This window comes from Mirounga angustirostris, unplaced genomic scaffold (assembly GCF_029215605.1).
Source record: "Mirounga angustirostris isolate CCGP_5_RB_7025 unplaced genomic scaffold, mMirAng1.0.hap1 SCAF_6, whole genome shotgun sequence".
Lineage (NCBI taxonomy): Eukaryota > Metazoa > Chordata > Mammalia > Carnivora > Phocidae > Mirounga > Mirounga angustirostris.
In genome coordinates this window covers 31818822-31841528 of record NW_026991714.1, presented here as the reverse complement: position 1 = coordinate 31841528, position 22707 = coordinate 31818822, and the positions used below count along the sequence as shown (strand labels likewise).

The following is a 22707-nucleotide window of genomic DNA, read 5'->3' as shown; positions in this document are numbered from 1 at the left end:
TCCAATAGTCTGTAGAGTTCCAAAATAGTTATATCAGACAGATTCTGCCAGCGCAAGTTACTGTCTGGGTGAGAGAGAGATTTCTCGTGCTCCCTACTCCACCATCTTCCCAAAATCCTCCTCCTTTGCTTATTTTTGAATTGGACTATTTTTACTTTTCATTCATTTTAAAATGTGAACAAGGTTATGTTAGTTCTTATATAAAACCCCTCAACGCCTTCCCATCTCAGTATTGAATTCCAGTCCTCTTACCCAGATTTACAAAGCCCTATAGGATCTTCATCCTGTCTCTCTTACCACCATTATGATCTCTCTCCCCCTCACTCCCTCCTCTCCTCTTATCTTCCTCACACTCCCCAAGTTCATCTGGTCACCTCTTTAAAGTTCTTTGCATAGCACATATTATTATCTGATTCTTGCTATTTATTTTGTTTGTTTTTTATTATTATCTGTCTCCTCCCCACCACAGAGTGAGTTCCATCTGAGCAGGAACCTTTTATATCTTTTTCAATCCTGGATCTCCAGATCTAGGAAAGTCACAAGCATATAGTAGGCCTTTAATAAAGGTATGTCAAATGAATGAATGAATTCAACAAAGCTATATTTTTATAACTTACTTACTTCTTCAAAATGTATGTTTATTTTAACCAGATTTTACCTATATGAAAACGTGATTAGCAAGAGAATGGAGAGGGGGAAAGTTTGGGAAAGAGTCCTGCCAAAGGAGCAAGGTATGTATTTTTTGTGTTAATAATTAATTCAAAAAATATTTATTAAAAACCTACTATAAGCATAATGAAGAGGAAAAACTGCCTACTATCAGAGATATTACATTTTAATGGAGACTACTGACAATAAGTAAACAAATACATAAAAATATGTGGTAATAATTGCTATGAAAGAAATAAAGCAGTAAGATAATAGAAAATGCTAAGGGGGAGAGGGTCAGTTTTAGAAAGAAGGGTTAGTGGAATATGGGATTGAGTCTGTGAAGATCTTGGGTAATAGCACTTCAGGCCTAGAGAACAATAAAGGCAGATTCCTAAAGCTTGGCTCTAAATAAGATGAGCAAGAAGACTAACCTGTATAGCCAAAAAGAAGTAAAGGAGAAGAAAAGGGATAGGAGAGCTCGGCAGGTTTTAAATTCCCAGATCATGGAATATATATTGAAAATAGAACCTTCCTTTTTCTGGATCATTCTACAGTTTTAGTCTATAGCACTGAAGCCCATTTCTTCAATAGTCAAATAAATAAATAAATAAATAAATAAATAAATAAATAAATAAATAAATAAAATAATGTTTATCTACAGGGAAAAACCATAAGGTCTTGGAACTGGAAGGCACAGAGGGGAACAAGTCCAAGATTCTCATTTCAAAAGACATCCAATTACTGACATATTTGGGGTAGAAGAATCCTATTTTCCTGAAACAACCCAATTAAGAAGCATTTCTATCATATTACAACACAGCCTTTCTTTTAAATGTCAACTAAGAATGTTAGAAAGATGTCTGAGGTGCATTTGGGCTTGAGTGATATCAGGCAAGTCATCTAATCTCTTTAAAACTCAGCTCTTCATCTGCATCTGCACTGTGGTATAATAACATAAACCTTGAGGTATTTTGTAAGCATGTAAGTGTATTAGTTCAGGTTGTTCCTAGAAGCAGCTGTCAAGACAGGATTAGACATGCAAGAGATTTATTGGGGGAAGGAGCAGATGCTGGTTTGACCTGAGTGGAAGGAGAGAGAGAGAGAGAGAGAAAGAAGGAGGAATGGGTGGGAAGAATCTCAGACTATATAGCTCAGTTCCAAGAAAAGCTCAGCCAGGCAGATGGGTTGCCCTTACCCAAAGTCACCTGTTAGAGGAGTTCCTTATCTCACTGGAAAGGGCCTGCGTTAGTATCCTCATTACACTTAGCCATTGGCTAGGAGAGGCTTGTGCGAAACGTGGCATCTATGAAAACACAGGGATGGACCCAGTGGAGCAGCAACTTGGGCCATCAGTCAGTTTTGCTCCTTGTCCCAGGAAGATCCCAGTAGCATGTTTCCATGACTGCAACAATCCACCTTTGTGCTTCAGAGATCTACCACTCCAGGCAAGCTCCAGGAAACAGCTAGCTAGTCCATGGTTTCTGGAGGCTTCTTTTCCTGAGGGTAAACTCAGTAAAGGGAGGATAGTGGAGCAAATTATACTTCCCATTGTTGTAGTTGGTTAGTCTCTTGGTCACAGCTAGTGGCTCACAGCTCACTTTCTACTATACATTCTAGTGGGTCCTCTGCTTATGGTCCCACTCCCACACCTCCTTCACTGTGAAGGGGTCCCTGGATTGGATACTATATATATATTTTTTTTAAGATTTATTTATTTGACAGAGAGAGACACAGCGAGAGAGGGAACACAGGCAGGGGGAGTGGGAGAGGGAGGAGCAGGCTTCCCGCGGAGCAGGGAGCCCAATGCGGGGCTCGATCCCAGGACCCTGGAATCATGACCTGAGCCGAAGGCAGACGCTTAAGGACTGAGCCACCCAGGCGCCCCTGGATACTATATTGTATGTGATTCCATGCCTAAGGATCAGACATTCTGTAAGCCCCTGGATTATGGTGCTGGCTGAGGGTCTGAAGGCAGGAATGCAGGCTCCTACCTAGAATAGGTTTATATTTCCCTCTGAAGATAAACCACTGACCCTTTCAGCATGGAAAGGTCCCCGTGAAGTTGAGTTGTCATTAAGTTGCTGGTTGGTCTCCTTGAGGATTAGTGCCACATCAGGAGCTCATTACTGGTCTCTGTTCCTGAGACCAACAATGGACATTCAGAAGCAGCAATGGCTTGATTAGTGTTGTAAGTGGGAGTCTATCCTATTGGACCTTGTACATAGCCTCCCTCTCTTCCAGCATGTCATTCATGTGTCCATCATACCAACTCCATTAACTGGGTAAGTCATTTTGTCTACTTGGTTGTTTTGGTGTCTCTTCTATGGTAAATCCTCTCTTGTGGTTATTATAAAAAATCTTCGCACTCTCTGCCTGCTCCCATATGTCCATTGCCTCTAGCTCAAACTTTGTTTCCAATATTCTATTCTTTTCCTTCTTGGCCCCTGACTAGATGGCCAAGCCAAGGACCATTGTCCATGAATCAATATACATTCTAACCTCAGGTTACTTCTCTTTCCACACAAAATGAATGACCAGGTACACTGCTAACAGCTTTGCACATTAAGAAGATTGTTCCATTTTACTGTCTTTCAAGACCATACCTAAAATGTGGCTAAATGGAGCCACCATCCATTTTCTGTCTACACTCACAAGCTGGCCCATCTGCAAACTAAGTACAGGCCTTTTTCCATACTTCAGCTGGTCATATGAAACCCTCCATATGGCCATATGTATGAGCTGTGGAAGGGGCATTGGTGCAAATGTTGGGGGTAACATGGGGTCTGGAATGTCTGTTCGTGCAACTTATCCATGCTCTTTGGCCCTGCTTAAGCTTGATTTCAGTTGTGCCATTACCATCTTATAACTTGCTGCCACTGGTCCCATCTGACTTTATGACTTGGTGGGTCTGATATGACATAGATTATAATGGGATATTCTAATGCATGGTCCCTTACTGCCCCATGTTCAAGTATTACTTCTCTATCAGAGTCCAGTAACATGTCAGAAACTGTTTTTCCAAAAAGCATATCATGCTCTGCTGCAGATGCTGCCTTGTTCCAGAATCCCAGAGGCCTATGTTGTGATTCTCCCCCCGGGGCTTGTCGTTAAACCCACATGGCTCTTTTCCCTCTGCTGACACCTGTAACACCATAAGGTTTGCTGGATTGTATGGTCAAGTGTAAGGCCGCTGCTTGCCCTGTAGCCTGGACCTGCTACAGACCTCTCATGCTCTGGGCCCCAACAAAGCAAGAAGTCTTCCAAGTCACCCAACATATCACCTGGATAGGTATCCTTAGATGTGGAGTGTGTTGCCTCCAGAAACCCGAGAGATCTGTCAGCTATTGTGCTCCCTGCTCTGTGGTAGGGGATGCAAAATGGGGCAATTTGTATTTTATTTTGGAGGGGATATCCCAACGTTCTCCTGATTACTGGACTTCTAGAAACATCACCAAAGTGACAGCTCTCTGAATCTGCATAGGATTTATGTCCCACCTCTTGGAGTATATGTGTCTTACCAAGGCCTCCAGATTACTCACCATCTCTTGTTCATTTTGTCCAGTAACAACATGATACAACCATTGTAATGGATCAGAATGACATCTATGGATGTTCAGGCAGTCCAAATCTCTTTGGACTATATTATGATGGGAGGTGGAAGAGTTAAAGAGCCCTGATGCAAAACTGCAAATTATAATTGTTGTTCGTCCCATGTCAATTTACACTGATTCTGGTCTTCTTTTCCAGGGGCCAGCAAAATTTTCTATAAAGGGAAATAGTAAATTTATGTTTTGCAGGCCATATGGTCTCTGCTGCCACTACTCAGCCCTGCCATTATAATGTGAAAGCAGACAAACAATAGATAAATGAGTAAACATGACTGTGTTCCAATAAAACTTTATTTACAAAGCAGAGAGCTGACCAGATTTGCTCCACAGTCTGTATTTTTGTTATTCCTGCTTTATTTCTAATCAGAATGGAAAAGAGTGCATTCACTACTTCGACTGCCACATATCATTTACCCATGACTTTACTAATCTCTTCTAGCCTTGGTACCACATCTGGCCTAACAGCACGGTTGAGGCCTGTTAAGTTTATAGTAGTCTGTAGTCATCCTTCAGTTTCTATAGGAGTCAGACCGCCGATATGATATGCTATGGAAAGTTATCCCTGCATCCTTTAGGCCTTTAATGGTGGCATTAACCTCTACCATGCCCACTGGGATCAATAATGGTTTTGGTTAACTATTTTGGTGGAGAGGGGGTTGTTGCACAGTTTTCCACTTGGTCTTCATCACTGTGAGAGCTTTTACCCCATAGGCGAGGACCCTATGTTGGGGTTACTCCAGTTGCCAAGTATATCAATACTGGTGACACATTCAGGGCTTGGGGAAGTGACCACTGGGTGGATCTGCAGACCCATTGTGTCCACAGTGGGCCAGACCCACTGGGAGCCAGAAATTTATTTGGGAGAAAACTTGTGGAAAAAAAAATGGAAGAGGAGCCAAGAGAGACTGGGGGAACCAATAGACAAGGGTGTAGTTCTGACCCCAAGTGAAGGAGAGGGGGTGGGAAGGTCGAGTGATGTCAGCACTGCAGTTCTAAGCAAAGTTTGGCAAGGCTATCTGGGGATCCTCAACCGAAACGTTGCCTGTCAGGGGAGTCCTGCACCTCCCAGGAATGGTCCTGCTTTTGTATCTCTGCCATGCTTAGTCATTGACTGGAAGCACCCAGGGAAAACTTGGCCTCAGCATGAATATGGTGATGAATTTTAAGGCTCAGCAGCTGGGGCTGTCAGCCAGTTAGTTCTAGTCACAGCTACTACGGTGCTTCAGTTGAAGAATTAAAGTCAGCTCAAACTCTGCATCCAGTAGACCCTCCGAATGTCTAGATATCCACCTCTTCCCGTTAAGGAAGAACCAAGGGAATTACTACACTATATGCTTGTCATGGTGTTGCATGGTTCTACTTCCTAGGAACCTGGCGACCTCTTCATTAATGGGTTCTGGATCCTAAAATTGATTGGACATTTTATTGGGATGACTATCCTGAGCATTATGTTTTCCCACTCTTACCATTTTTTATAGTTTGTACATGTTACAGTTTTCTTGGCTTCCTGCCTGCCAGGATGCTATGCTCTATTAACTATCTCCACAACTTCCTGCAGTTCAAACTCTCTTGGCTGCCCCTCCAACCTAGCCAGACATTACAGTAGTTCTGACATTCTGGCTTCTGGTGCTTAAGCATCATCTCCTGGCCTCTGTTACATCAAAGTCCATCACGTCCATGGATTTCAGCAAGCCCAGTATCATGATTCTTTCCTTCTCCCTGGCTTTTGGGAATGATGAGTGCATTCCCAGTGGGCTCAGTAAATAGTATCTCCTCTGGGTCATTCCTTTGAACATACTCTTCTTGTAGGTTTCCTGGCCTCACAAAATGTGTCCATTCCCAGCATATTCACTTCCCTTAGCATCTTTTCCTTCTTCCTTCTCCTAGGCCATCTTGAGCATTTATACGTAATTCAGTGTTTTTTACTTTTTTCAGTCTTCAAAAGCTACCCTAGCAGTGAGTTTGCCAAATTAGGATCATAGACAGGGTATTAAATTCCAAGAGTGATCCTTCAAGTCAAAGAATTCTTATTTATTCAGTCTTACTTTCTGGCCATGAAAATCCAATCCCATGGATACTAACTGACTCCTCCTGGTATACCTTATTAATAATTCTTGTACCTCCTTGGTGGATAGTCTCTTTCCTCACTTAGGCTGTCCTCAGTTGGGTTATGCTGAAATTTGACTCTAGATATCAACCAGGCAGCCAGGAAAGCATGTTAGTCCACCAAAATATCTCTAACTGAAAAGGAAAATAAATTAAAAATCCAAAGAAGGATTGGTTGGGAAAAAACCATTCATCAACAGTTAAGTAATGGAATGTATGTACTGGTTAAGTGCTATGAGCCAACAATGCATACATATTGATTTGAAACAACCTAATGCTCAGCAATAATCTTCTCTTCTAACTTTCTTTGACTATTTTTATTATTCCAAAAGCAGTATCATAAAAATTAATCAGAAGAACAACCTAATGAATTCATATAATCCCACCCACCCTGAGAAAACTCAGTTAATACCGTCAGATCTTTTCCTACACATTTATGTTCAGGTGTGTATATATATATGTGTCTGTGTTATTTTATTTAAAAATGGGGCCAGACTACACATACCATTTAAAAACCTGCCATAATTTCAGTAATCCAGAAATTGTTGGACAGTTAGGGTGTTCCATCTTATTCTCTATTGTTATATACTTAGGTTCTGTTCTAATTTTCATAATAAAATCAGCGAGCAGGAACAATGGGTCAAAATAAGCCCAGAAAAGCTTTAAAGTATACAAATCTTAAAAATTAGAGAAACTGGCTTTAAAAATGCTTAAATAAAGACAGTTGTAAAATCATGCTATGTCACATATTACCAGTTCTTTAAACACCAGTGATGGGGGTATACTGGTTTTTAACTGAACATTCTGTTTATAAATGTCTGTTTTTCTTTATAGCCTTTGAAATATATGTGCTCGTAGCTAAATAATATATTGTTGATGTTGCATGTTTTTGAACGTTATTTAAATGGCTTTACATGAACATATTCTTCAACTGTTTTTCATCAACATTAATTATGTTTGTGAGCTCTTCCCTGTTGCTTTTATAGCTGCAGTTCATTTGTTCTCACTGTTGTGCCATATCCCATTGCTAGACCATCTCACTATTGTTTTTTCTCTTGACAACGGATATTTGCATAGTTTCCAGGTTTTTGCTATTACAAAATGATGTTAGGAACATTCTTTTACAGGTCCACAGACAAATGTATCAGATATGCCACCAAAAGTGAAATTATTGGTTGTAAGATATGCATTTCTCCAACTTTATCAGAATTCCAAACTGTTTTTGAAAGCAATTGTACCAGCTTCCACTCCCAACCCACAGAGTTTAACTGTTCCCTTTGTTCCAGTTTCCTTTGTTCCAGTAAGCCCCACTTTGGTTGTAGAGCTTACAAAGAAGGAAGGAAGGAAGGAAGGAAGGAAGGAAGGAAGGAAGGAAGGAAGGAAGGAAGGAAGGAAGGAAGAAAGGAAAGAAAGAAAAGAAAGAAGAAAGAAAGAAAGAAAGAAAGAAAGAAAGAAAGAAAGAAAGAAAGAAAGAAAGAAAGAAAAAGGAAGGAAGGAAGGAAGGAAGGAAGGAAGGAAGGAAGGAAGGAAGGAAGGAAGGAAGGAAAGGAAATTTTCCTAACTCAAAGTTCATCAAGTAATCCCTCCTATTGCCCAAGAAAACATAAAAGTTTTGCTTTAAACTTTGAAATATTTTATTTATCAGAAACTGACTTTTGCATATAATATGAGCTAGAAATCCTACACTTACCTAAATGTCCTAGGACTAATTACTGAATAGTAGATATATTCCCTACTGATTTCCATGCCACTTCTGCATTGAATCAAATTTCTGTATATGTGTAAATCTGTTTATGATCTGGCTGTTCTCTCCCAATGACTATTAGTTGATCTAACTCAATATGTATGCATGTCCTAATTGCATTACTTTTACAATCTGTTCCATGTGCATTTTAGAGGAATGTGTATTCTCTGCTGCTTTTGGATGGAATATTCTATATACACCTATTAAATCTATGTGGTCTAATTTGTAATTTAAGGCTGATGTTTCCTTATTGATTTTGTGTTTGGATGATGTAAGTGGGATATTAAAATCCCCTACTATTATTGTATTGCTATCAATTTTTCCCTTTGGGTCTGTTAATATTTGCTTTATATATTTTGGTACTCCTATGTTAAGTGCATATATATTAATAAATATTGTATCTTCCTTGCTGGATTGACCTTTTTATCATTATGTAGTGCCCCCCTTTGTCTTTTATGACAGTCTTTGTTTTAAAGTCTACTTTTTCTGACACAGATACAGCTACTCCAGCTTTCTTTTTGTTTCCACTTGCATGGAATATCTGTTTCCATTCCTTCACTTTCAGTCTGTGTCCTTACTTCTGAAGGGAGTCTCTTGTAGGCAGTATATAGGTGTGTCTTTTTTTTTTTTTATCCATTCAGCCACACTATGTCTTTTGATTGAAGAATGTAGTCCATTTACATTTTAAGTAATTATTGATAGGTGTGTGTGTTGCCTTTTAGTTAATTGTTTTTTGGCTGTTTGGGTAGTTTCTGCCTATTCCTTTTATGGCCTTTTTCTCTTCCCTTATGGTTTCATGATTTTTTGTATGTTATATTTAGATTCCTTTCTCATTTTCTTTTTGTGTGCCTGCTTTAAAATTTTTCTCATAGTTACCTTGAGGTTCACATATCTCATCCTATGCGTATAGTGTCGATAGCAACTTAAATTTGAACACACTCCAAAACCCTATATTTTCACTCCCTGTGCTGTGTTTCATGTTTTGATGTCACTTTTTATATATCCCTTAACTAATTATTGTAGTTATAGTTAATCTTATTACTTTTGTCTTTCAACGTTTTTAGTGACTTTATAAGTGATTAATCTACTACCTTTACTATATATTTACCTTTTCCAGTGAGATTTTTTACTTTCATGTTTTCTTATTATTAATTAGTGCCATATGTTTTTGCTCAAAGAAGTCATTTTACTATTTCTTGTAAGGTCAGTATAGTAGTGATGAACTCTACTAGCCTTTGCTTATCTGGAAAAATCTTTATCTCTGCCTTAAATCTGAATGATAATCTTGTCAGCTACGATATTCTTGATTGGAAGTTGTTTCTTCCTTTCAGCACTTTGAATATGTTATGCCACTCCTTTCTGCCTTGTAAAGTTTCTGCTGATAAATCTGCTGAAAGCCTTATGGTGTATCCCTTGCATGTAACAATTTGTTTTTCTCTTGCTGTTTTTAAGATGTTCTCTTTATTTTTAACTTTTTTTTTATTTTTTAAAGATTTTATTTATTTATTTGACAGAGAGAGAAATAGTGAGAGCAGGAACACAAGCAGGGGGAGTGGGAGAGGGAGAAGCAGGCTCTCCACAGAGCAGGGAGCCCGATGTGGGACTCGATCCCAGGACCCTGGGATCATGACCTGAGCTGAAGGCAGATGCTTAATGACTGAGCCACCCAGGCGCCCTATTTTTAACTTTTGACATTTTAACTATAATGTGTGTTGGTGTGGTTCTCTTTGGGTTCATCTTATTTAGAACTCTAGAGCTTCCTGAACTTGGATACCTGTTTCCTTTTCTACATTAGGGAATGTCTTAGCCATTCTTTCTTCAAACAAGTGTTCTGCTTCTTTCTCTTTTGTTTTCTGGGACCCCAATAATGCAAATGTTATTCTGCTTGGTGTTGTCCCAGAGGTCCCTTGAGTTATCTTTATTATTTTTAATTCTTTTTTCTTTCTGCTGCTGTGTCTGGGTGAGTTTTATTGATTTATCTTCCAGCTCTTTGATCCGTTCTTCTGTTTCATCCAGTCTGCTATTGAACCCTTCTAGTATACTTTTTAGTTCAGTTATTGGGTTCTTTAACTCTGTAAGTTGTGTTTGGAACTTTCTTATATTTTCTATCTCTTTGTTAAAGTTTTTACTGTATTCATACATTCTTTTTTTGAGCTCAGTGAGCATTTTTATGGCCACTGCTTTGAACCCTTTGTCAGATAGATTACTCCATATAATTAAGGCTTTTTTCTAAGGTTTTGTCTTCATTCATTTGGAACATTTTTCTCTGTTTCCTCATTTTGCTTGACTTTCTGAGTTTGTTTCTATGAATTAGGCAAACCAGCTACCTCTCTCAGTCTTGAAAGAGTGGTATTGTGTAGATGATGACCCTTCTGATTTAACCTTGCTGTAGCTCTTGGTTGTCTCTTGACCCTTTGTGATTGTCTAAACTGCCCAATTTATTCTTTTTTTTTTTAAAGATTTTATTTATTTATTTGAGACAGAGAGAATGAGAGAGACAGAGAGCACATGAGAGGGGGGAGGGTCGGGAGGGTCAGAGGGAGAAGCAGACTCCCTGCTGAGCAGGGAGCCCGATACAGGACTCAATCCCGGGACTCCAGGATCATGACCTGAGCCGAAGGCAGTCGCTTAACCAACTGAGCCACCCAGGTGCCCATGCCCAATTTATTCTTGATATGTCCCCACTCTTGAGGTTGTGCCGAGACCTCTTAGTGATGCAAGGGCCTCATTTAGCATCTGGTTTCAGGCTGATTAGAAGCCAGACCCTCAGGTCGCAGCTTTTAAAGTGTGCAGTTATATATGGACTGTGGAGCTTCAGTTGTAATTCCTGCTGGCCACCTGGAGGTGCTCCCTGGGTGATTGCTGCAAAACTTGGGGCTCCAGACAAGTGTATAAGCTATTTTCTGGGAAGTTTTGTCAAGCTGTAGCAATGTCAAGGGGGTGCACAAGGATGGTGTCTCCCTGCTTACATTTCCTAGGAGCACCTCCTTAGTCTCTAGATGTGTGGGAAACCTGAAGTTCCAGGCTAAGTGAATAGGCCTTTTTCACAGAAAGACTGGCATTTGTGTTTCAGTCTGCTGTATTTGCAGTGCCCTGGGAGTGGTTGCCTGCAAAAACTGTCTTTCTGTTTTTTGGAGCCCTGTTGAGCTCTGGAATGCCATTCCTCTTGGCCACCAGGGCGAAGTGATCAAAGGGGATCCCTTGTGTGGATTTCACGTGCCCACTGGCTTTACAGCTGGAGTATGTAGGAGGCAGGACACACTTGCTGGCTGTAGAAAAACATGCAAAATGGCTTGACTTCCTGCACCCACTGGCTTCATCAAGTGAGAGAGTGCCTTGATTTAGGCTATGAATACGAGAATGACACTACTGCTCCTGCTCACCAGCCTCCTCCATGGAGTGGGAGAATGTCTCAACTCCAATGTCTACACTCACAGATTTTAATTAGGAAGGGGAAGAATGCTTCCAATGCTTATGCTTGCCCAACACAGCCAGGGAGCTGGGGAGCACTGCAACCTCTCATGCTTGGTGGTCTCAGCAAGTGCCAACACCTCTCCCTCCTCCACACTCATCCCAGCAAGGTGATCGGATGGTGTTCTACCTGAACTTGCTTGCCTATGCTAGCAGATCATAGGGAGAGTACAACAATAGCATCTACCAGTGCTTCTGTCCACAGGGAACATCTCAACTGTACCCCACCCCTCCTGCCAATGCCCCCAGATCAGCAAATGAATCTCCCTCACACAGTGCATTTCAAACTGCTATTTTTACTCTGGGTCTGGGGGCTGGTGAGGCCATACTAAAGCCATCCAAGAGGGGAATCTCAGTTTCCTATAGCACTTTGGGACCCCCAGATGTCAGCCCCATTGGTTTTCCAAGCCAGACATTCTGGGGCTCATCATTCTGGTGTGGATCCCAGGGGCCAGGGTGCCTGATGTGGGGCACCAACCTGTTGCTCTTCCAAGAGAAGCACCTGTCTGGTAAGATCCCTCCCTGTTGTGTGTCGGAGCAACTGGGGTGGAGTTTTTTGGGAGACCATGTCTCTGCTTCTCCCACCTAGGTCAGTGTAGTCCTTTAATCTTTTGTTATGAAGAACAGTTCATTCTGTTTTCAGATCTTTTTTCACAGGGATATGATGCATATGTAGCTATAGATTTTTTTTTAAGATCTTTATTTATTTGATAGAGAGAGAGATAGTGAGAGAGGGAACACAAGCAGGGGGAGTGGGAGAGGGAGAAGCAGGCTTCCCACCAAGCAGGGAGTCTGATGCGGGGCTCGATCCCAGGACCCTGGGATCATGACCTGAGCCGAAGGCAGATGCCCAACTACTGAGCCACCCGGGCGCCCCGTAAGATTTTAGTTTTAAGTAATCTCTACACCCAGTGTGGGGCTCAAACTTACAACCCCGAGATCAAGAGTCGCATGCTCTACCAATGAGCCAGCTAGGTGCCTCTGTAGCTGTAGATTTGGTGTGTCCCTGGGAGGAGGTGAGTTCAGGATCTTCCTATGCCACCATCTTGGACCCTCCTCCCTAATGAGTTTTTAATGTTAGTTATTCTGTTTTTCATTTATGAATTTCCATTTAGTTGTCATTACAATCTGTCTGGCTTTCAAAATCTTTAATGTTGTTTCTGTCTTATATTTTCAATTCCAATTTTTATTTCTTCAAGCATTTTAGATGATTACTTTATATTCTGTAACCAATATGGTCATCAGAGTATACTGTTTGTTATTTATGTTGCTCTTGCTCATGATACCTTGATTCCTCATGTCCTTTGTAATTTTGTGTTGTGGAATCATATCAGAATTTTTTCCTATAGGAATCTTATGGGGCCAGGATTGAAACTTTATCTCTCTAGAGAGAATTTATTTCTCTCATTTGGCTTCTGTCAGGCAACCAGGGGTTCTACTAACTTAGGATAAATTCTTGTTTTTATCCTGGCCTGGACTTTAATGGACTAAGTAGGTTTAATGAACTGAATTGTGTACTTCTCTCAAATTCATATGTTGAGTCATAACCCCCAGTGTGACTGCATTTGTAGATAGGGCCTTTAAAAAAGTATTAGGTTTAAGTGAGGTCATAATGGTGAGGCCCTAATCCAGTGTGACTGGTGTCCTGTCCATATAAGGAGGAGAGGAAGAGACACCAGGGATGCATGTGCACAAAGGGAAGAGCGTGTGAAGATAAGGGGAGAAAACAGTGATCTGCAAGCCAAGGAGAGAGGCCTCAGAAGAAACCACACCTGATGATATCTTAATCTTGGATTTCTAGCCTCCAGACTATGAGAAAATAAATTTCTGTTGGTTAAGCAATCTAGTCTGGGAATTTTGTTATTGCAGCCCTAGCAGGTTAATACAGTAGGAGATGAAACTTTTAACCTCTAACTCATGGGTAGGCAGACCTCTCTTTACAAATTTTCAGGGGAGTCTAGGCAGAGACATACAAGTTTCATTCCTACTCTCACTACTGGTAGACAGATTTGTTTTACAGTCCACCCATTCACTAAGGGCAGCACTGTGAATAGGGTAAATTAAGTGCCTTACTGGCTTCACCATAGTCCTGGCCATGACTAAGGGTAGCTTAGCTCTTTGAATGTCTAAACTATATAACAGGATCTTGGCTGAAACTTCTTACCTGGCACAGGCCAAGGCCAAATATCCTGACTTCATTCAGCCATTAAAACTCGAGCATTATAGTTACCAAGACTGACAAATTTTTCCAGAGCAACAGTAGTGCCAGAGATGAATTACCACTTTGATGTTAAGCTCAGTTTTTGGTTTTTGCTACCTAGCTTTTTTTAACTTTTTCAGATTTAACTATGCATTTAAAAATACATTAAAATTTTTCCCATTTAGATTTTTTGTAAGGGGGTTTTTAAACATATCTTCTGTGCTATATTCCTGGAAACCAAATTTCCTTTTGTCTTTTTATAAGCCTAAGAAAACCGTTCCCAAAAGCTTCCCTGCAGAAATTCCCCCATGTCTCATTGGCCAGGAATTTGCATAAATCAATCAATAAATGCAGGAAGAATGGGATTTCCAAGATTGATTTAGACTACTCAGAATTTTTCTCAGGGGCCCATGGGGGAGGAAAGGACAGTGAAACAAATTTGGGAAATAGGGAATGAATAACTATTGTGGAGACAAAATAGGATGCCTACAACATAGATAATTTAGGGGAGATGAGTAGATTAGTCTGACTAGTACAGAGTGACCTAGAGTGTAACAGGACATAAGACTAGAAAGGTATTTCAGGGGTCAAATTATGGGAGTACCATAAATGCCTAGCTAATGAGTTCATATTGTATCCTACATGTAAAGTTGTGACAATAGGGCTTTTTGAACCAGAAAATGACTATAAAAATGGTGTGTTAAGTACTGTTATTTTGACAACAGTGTTCAGAAATAATTAGGGAAGGTGGAGACTAGAGGCAGTAGTTAAAATTCAGGAGTCTTTTGCAGTAACTTAGGCATACAGTGACAACAACCTAAACCAGGTAAAACTGCAATAAGAACTTAAAGGAAGGGAAACACATTATGAGAGAAGAATGAATAAAATTCGGTGACTGAATTGGATATAGGATAAATAAGGGGGGGAAAGGTAAAGATTTAGTTTACTTAAAATATCTGATAGTGTGATAAAGACTTAGAGTCAGGTTATTGGGTTTCAGTTCCAGCTCTGCCATATCCTAGGTAGTTACTTTGGACAAATTACTTAGAAATTTTGATCATCAGTTCTACGATTTGTAAAAATGGAGATAATTATATATTTACTATCCTAAAATTTTGTGAGAATTAAATGAAATAGAGTTTTTGAATGTACACTGAAAATTATATAAGACTATAAGTGTTTGCTAGGGGATCTCTACCATATACAACATTTAGATTGGGTACTGCAACAGAAACTAGTAGATATGACTCTATTATTTAAGATTATGGCTCCATGTGGAGAGAAGGGACACGTAATTATTCATGTCCTAAGAAGATATGAAGAACAAAGGCCTATAGGGATAAATCAGAGATGGCAAATATAGAGTTAGATATGTTTCCTATCTCCTTTACATCTTGGTAAGGCAATATGGCTAGTGAATGAAGTCACTTCCAGGCTGAGATGTTCAAGTACATTTCAGTGAATTTAGCGGTAGTATATTAGAAAATAGTGCACCCAATGATGAAAGAAGACTTAATTCCTGGATCACTGCTTGAAGGACAGCTGACCAGGAGAGCTGACTGACCAGACACATCCTCAAAGGGTTTTACGTGAGTAAGAAATAAAATTTCATTGTATAAATTCACTTAGATCTTGGTATCTTTTTTTTTTTTTAAGATTTTATTTATTTGACAGAGACACAGTGAGAGATGGAACACAAGCAGGGGGAGTGGGAGAGGGAGAAGCAGGCTTCCCACGGAGCAGGGAGCCCAATGCAGGGCTCGATCCCAGGACCCTGGGATCATGACCTGAGCTGAAGGCAGACGCTTGACGACTGAGCCACCCAGGCGCCCCGGTATCATTTGTTATTGCAATCAGCCTCCTTTGACTAAAACATGGAGTTTAAGAGAGTGTTGCAGTTAACCACCGGTGTAATACAAATTACCTCAGTACTTAGTAGGCTGAAATCAACAGCCACTTAAGTTGGTCATGACTCTGTGGGCAGCAATTTGGGCAGGCCCAGTTGAGCAGTTCTCTTCTTCCTAGAAATCACTCAGGAGGCTGTATTTATAGGACAGATTTCCTGGGGCTGGGTGGTCTAAGATGGCCTTACTCACATGACTGGTGGTTGATGCTGGATGCTGGCAAGGGTGCTTCGATTTTTCTTCTCAAGACCTCTGCAAAAACCTAACATGGGCTTGATTGCATCAAAGAAAAGAGGGGAAGCTCAGTGCACAAATGCTATTCAAACAGCTGCTGTGTCATATTTGGTAAAGTCACACTGGCCAAAGCAAGTGGTATAAAAGTTCCAATTCAAGTGGGAAAGACAAACCCCACCACTTAGTGGGAGGAGAGGCAAAAATCACAACGTGAGGGAATATGAGTATATGGATGGGGGGATTTATTGAGGTCAATTTTACAAACAAGCCATCACAAAGATTGAGAGATCACATTATTTATATATGTGTGAAATTTTTGAAGGGAGAAATGGTATTTTAGGTGGACCCGCAAAAATATTTTATCAGATTTAAAACAATTCACTCTCCCACAGTTCAGAGGACTAGAAGTCCAAAATCCAGGGTGGCTGCACTCCCTCCAGGGGATCTAAGGGAGAATACATTCCTTGCCTCTTCCAGCTTCTCATGGCTGTCCCAGCATTCCAGGGCTTATGGCTGTATCACTCCATGTTCACATGGCCTTCTCCTCTGAATGTCTCTTATAAAGACACTTGTCATTGGATTTAGACTCTTCCCAACCCCCAACGCCCTGATAATCCAGGATGATCTCCTCATCTTAAAATCCTTAGCTTAATTACATCTGAAAACACCCTTCCCACCCCCCCCCAAAAAGATAACATTTACAGATTCCAGAGATTAGAACATGGACATATATTTTGGAGGGCCACCATTAGCCCACCACAGGTCTAAATATCAATGAAAAGCAGAGGTTGTGAAATCAGATTTTTAAAAAAGACCCAACTATATGATGCCTATAAGAAAAACACTTTAAATAAAGACTCAAATAAGTTAAAGTAAAAGGATAGGAAAAGACACACCATACCAACACTTATCAAAATAAAGCTAGAGTGGGGCGCTGTGTGGCTCAGTCAGTTAAACATCTGCCTTTGACTCAGGTCATGATCTCAGGGTCCTGGGATCATGTCCCACGTCGGGCTCTCTGCTCAGTAGGGAGTCTGCTTCTCCCTCTGCCTGATGCTCTGCTTCCTTGTGATCTCTCTCTCTGTGTCAAATAAACAAGAAAATCTTAAAAAAAAAAAAAAAAGAAAGAAGAAGAAGAAAGCTGGAGTGATTATATTAATATCAGACAAAACAGATTTCAGAACAAAGAAAACTATCAGAAATGAAGAGGGGCATTATATAATGACAATGGGCTCAGTTCATCAAGAGGACATAACAATCCTGTATGTTTACACATCTAATGACTGAGCTTCAGACACATGAAGCAAAAACTGAAAAAATTTCAGGAATTGGCAAATCCAAACTTATTGTCAGAGATTTCAATACTCTTAACAATTGATGGAAAAGGTGGAAAATTATCAAGCACATAGAAGACTTGAACTCACTAACAAACAGCTTGACCTAATTGATATTTACTGACCATTCCACCTAACAGCAGACTACACATGCTCTTCAGATGTATGGTCAAAGAAGGTTGGGAGGCAGGGATTACAAAAGGGCATAAGGAAACTTTGGGATGATGAATATGTTCATTATCTTGATTGTCGTGATGATTTAAGAGACATATCAAATTGTGGCCTTTAAATATGCGCAGTTTACTGTATGCCAGTTATACCTTAATAATGCTGGTGTTTTTTCAAAGAGATAACCAGACTAACACATACCTAACTGATAGTGGTTATTTCCATGTGTTTTGGCTTTTGTAAATAACGCTGCAATGAAAATTGGAGTGCAGACATATCTTCGAGATAGTGATTTCATTTCCTTTGGTTATATACCAAGAAGTGGGATTGCTAGTTCCATTTTTAATTTCTTGAGGAAACTCAGTACTGTTTTCTATAATGGCTGTATAATTTATATTCCTGCTAACAGTGCACAAGGGTTCCATTTCCTCCACATCCCTGCCAACACTTGTTATTTTTTGTCTTTTTGATAATATCCATCCTAAAAGGTGTGAGGTCATATCTCACTGTGGTTTTGATTTGCATTTCTGTAACGATCAGTGATGTCAAGTACCTTTTCACATGTCTGTTGGCCATTTTTATGTCTTCTTTGTAAAAATGTCTATTTAATCCTTTGCCATTTCAAAATTGAGTCTTTGGGTTTTCTGCTATTGAGTTGTATGAGTTTCTTACATATTTTGGATATTAATACCTTATCCAATATATGGTTTGCAGATATTTTCTCCCACTCCATAGGTTGCCTTTTCATATTGTTGATTGTTTCCTTTAGCTGTACAGAAGGTTTTTAGTTTAATATAGATTTTTCTTTTAATTAATTGAAAAATGTTTAATTATGCACACATCTAGCAAGTTCTTATCATTTACTAGTCAAAAGTAATAATTATTCAACCAAGTTAAGCCTCATGCCATAAAGGATTGATAGTAAAGTAGCAATGGAACTACTGAGCAGCTCGGAGCTAACATACAAGAAGACTGAAAACACAAAAGTGCTTTCCTAGTTCAATGATAACAGCAGAATGTGAGCCTGGCACCATGCCAGATGTTCTCTATACAACATCTCATTTAATGTTCACAGTAAGTCAGCTCTGAGATAATTTTTGCATTCTACAGAGGAGGAAACCCATGGTTGGAGAATTCAAGTAATCTCAATGTCACAGAACTAGGAAGTAGATAGGTTAAGATTCAGTTCTAGGACCTCAAAGACAACATTATTTTCCACATACTACCACTTAAGGATTTATTCATTCACGGAATCATGGATCAGGTGCTGTTCTTAACAGCAGAATAAAATGGCAGGCAGAATATATATGTTCCTATCATCATGGAATTTAGACTGGCGGATGAATTACCCGATTGTGTTCCAAATGTACCACTAGTTCAAAAAATCACAGTATGGCCAGAGCACTGTTACTTTGCAGTGCTCAGTCAGCCGTGATACTTTGATTTTTCTGTTATTACTGGTCCCATGACATAGTACAAACAGGTTAGGCTCACAACAATGCCATCTGAAATGTTCCATCAAAAAATATCATCAGATAGAGCAATTGGTGTTGATGACATCCTTACAGATTATATGAATATGACAATTCACATAGCAATATTACAGTTTAACTGCACATAAAAGATTCACATTCCCCCAGATTTCAAAGATGCATCAATTTTACACCTGTACAAAACCTAAAGGGGTTGTGCATGCTGTGTTGATCACTGAGGCATATCACTCGTGCCCACCACTGAGAAGATATTAACATGTATCATACTGAGCAGACTAGTCATACATGTCAATGTCATGGATATTTGACCTGAAACTCAGTGTGCCTTTCATTCCAGTCATGGAACAGTGGACATGCTTTTCTCCCTCAGGCAGCAACAAGAGTGCAGAGAACAATACTCTGATTTGTATGTTGTATTTATGGCCTTAACCAAGATCTCTTTACAACTGTGTTGGTATGTGGGAAATCCTAGAAAACAGTGGTTGCCCATATCATTGTAAAAGCACAATACTAACCCATTTTCTTTAATAAGGTAAAAATGGAATTACATTCTTCCTGGGTTTTTTAAGCAATGTTTTTTGTGGGGATTACATTGTTACTATTGAATATACGTAGGAGTAGTTTCCATTTCTAATACTTGCATAACAAAAGGGCTAGAAGTAATTAGTCTGGGTATTTTATGTGACAGTGACTGTATGCATGTAGTTTCTAATTAGAGTGATTGTTCAGGGTTAACAAGGCTGTACTTCACTGTCAACATAAACTTACTTCATTTGAAATGCAGCCCATACACTGTACTTACCATTAATTCAATGACCATTTGGGGGGAACTTAATAAATAGATTGCCAAATAAAATCATAGTTACCTTGTTATCTTAGTATATTGTGTCTCAGAACAATATCCTGAGAACAACTGATGTGTTGATAAAACCAAATACTGATCCTTAACTATGAAATATTAGGGGAGAAAGCATTTGTATTATTTCTTTACTATGCAACTCAGATGTGGGGTTTTGTTCTCATTATTCATTCATCTACTCATTTCAACAAACATTTTTTTTAGGCTTTCTTATGTACTTGTGCTACTAGATTAATTACAAAGATAATTAAGACAGTCTTTACCCTTAAAGATCTTACAATCTGGCAATTTCAAAAAAAGCCCTCATAACCATAAAACTATACAATAAGAAAGTACAGTGTAAAGGCATGTTTTGGATACACTGGGAGCACTAAGGTTGTGCACCCAGCCCAGCCTACAGAGGAGCTGGGGAAACACTAAGCAAAGTGAACAGTCAGGGAAAGTTTACTAGAGGGGGCAACATAAGGGCTGAGGATTTAAGGACAAGTGTAACTTCACCACTCCAAAAAGATAAGGGATATTTTCATCAGAATAAATAGCACATACAACATATGAAACAGTAAGTCTCCAGCATTCAGCAGATGGTCCTGATACAGAATAAGTCCTCATTATTTATCACCTACATCAATGAACCATTCTGTTCTAGTTGTAGTCATGGGGAAAGAAATGATAGTGAACTGAATTAGAACAATGATGGAGGCAGAGGAGTACTGTTTTAGACATAGATAAGCAAAATGAAACTGGTAGGACTTGGTGATTGGAGGGGAAGAAGTGGAAAGAGTTCAGGATCATTCTAAGATCTCTGAATTAGATGAATTGTTGGATGGCTATACCTTTAAAATAGAAATAGGGACGATTTCAAAGGGAATGATGACTAAGTGCCTTTTGGATATAATGAGTTTGGGATATTTTTTAAGTGTATATGTCCAGCAGGTGGATGGATAGATAGGTATGTTGCTCTCATTACACGCTGACTCTGAAGCAGAGACCATTATGAAGTATTTTACAGAGAGGACTAAGGACTACTGAAGAAGGGGAGATGATCGACTGCTGTAAAAGCAGCATGCAATTTTAGTCAGGTAAGTACTGTCTAAGTGCACTGGATTTCACCATCAACTCATCCCTGATGCTTTAAGCTGGCAGTCGGGTAGAACACAGAACTACTATTCATTGAAGAATGACAGAGACGATGGAAGAAGAGGTAAATGGCTAAATGGCTTCATATTGTGTAGCCCTTCTATAGCTCATCCGAGAAAACAAAAACAAACTAGGAACATAAGAGCCGAGTGCAGTGGTGCTCTGCGCATGTGGCATTGGTGGAGGGGCATCCATTGTGAAGTCAGCAGAGATTCGCTGGGCTTGCAAATAAAAATGGTTATAATTCCCCAAAGAATTTTCTAGGACCAGCTCTGTGAAACAGAAGTGTGCTGTTGGATGTCCGATTAAATGAAACAAAGATTCCCTATAGGCAACCTTAAGGGCATGTAACATTTGCTCTCAATCATGAGAATTGATAGTGAAAATGTATTCTACGTGGAGCATGACATGTCACAACATACCATTTGGCGATTTGAAAAACATCAAATACATAAATCGGTGGGCAAAAAGAACTGTGCAAAACAGGCAGTATATGGACAAGAAATCTGTGGGTAGCTCTGTGACTGCAGCACTAATTTGTCCACTAACAGGGCAATACATTCGTAATTTATTAAAAGGTAACACTTAAAATCATTTAGAGGCAGCATTTCAGGGGCTTTAGATCAGATAATTTGATGATGTATGCATCTGTCCTGTTTGTCAGTAAAATGACCCCACGTTCTTTAAGAAATACAATTTAATAAGATTTCAGAGTTAGTGTCTTCATCAACTAGTTTTTTGAAGTATTTATTTGCAACAAATCATATAAATGTTTTCAAATCTGCATATGTATAGAATGTTAATTTTAAAATTTCATATGGAATTTTTGCCCAGTAGTTAGGAATATGGTTTTTTTTTTTTTTTAGTATTTGTTTATTTACTTATTTACTTGAGAGAGAGAGGGCACGCATGAGCGAGGGGAGGGGCAGAGAGAGAGGGAGAGAAGCAGACTCCCTGCTGAGCATGGAGCTCCACCTGGGGCTCCATCTCATGACCCTGAGATCATGACCTGAGCGGAAATCAAGAGTCACACGCTTAACCAACTGCACCACCCAGTCACCCCTCGGTAGTTAGGAATATGTATTTGAGAATGAAGAACCACTGACTCATTTATCCATTCGAAAATTCATTATTTATTATTCACTAAGTGTCAAGGTACTGTAAGAGGGGCTGTATAGATAATAAAATGACATGCTATCTACTGTCTTGTTTATGATCTGATGGGAAAACAGTGCAAAAAAAATTCATAGGGAAAGCTAAAATGTAGCAAACAATTGTGGGAGATCAAAAGGACATCAAGAGGGGAACCAGAGGAACAATGAAAACATGTTTTAAATGACACACAAATACGAAATACTAAAAGAATTGTGTGGGCTGGTAGAATTTATTTTGCCTTTGCAAGTCACACTGTTGTGGACATTTGTTAATTGTGCCCCCAGCATCAATACAGGCCATTCTCAGCCATGGATTTGGGTGGGGCTGCACATAGGCAGTTCCAGGGATAGGCCCTGTTTGGCTTATGGATAACGTATGTACTCATAAAGATTGGTTCAGGAATGGATACGTGGTGAAGAGATGGCTGTTAGGACTTTGGGGGACAGAAAGGCTGCTTCTTGTCTAGGAGCTTCATAACAAGACTCTCTTTTTAAGTGGACAAGGGTGAGAAAGGATGAAGCCCTAGGAGCTCTTTGCAGCCATCTTTCATCAATGAGAAAAGAGCCTGCCTCAAAAGGGAATTAGCACTGAAGAGGCATAGTTGAAAAATGGAAAGACAGAGCCCTGGTAATATTGTTGAGCC

At 39.7% G+C, this 22707-nt stretch overlaps 1 long non-coding RNA gene across 1 annotated transcript in view; it reads left to right on the top strand.

The window, feature by feature from the left end:
- The window catches only part of LOC129045871 (uncharacterized), a 69063-nt gene extending 68332 nt beyond the window's left edge, over positions 1-731 (top strand). Inside the window, exon 3 of the long non-coding RNA XR_008506251.2 lies at positions 652-731. This is a non-coding gene — a long non-coding RNA (uncharacterized LOC129045871). The remainder of the gene's footprint in view (positions 1-651) is intronic.
- Positions 732-22707: the final 21976 nt, after the last annotated feature.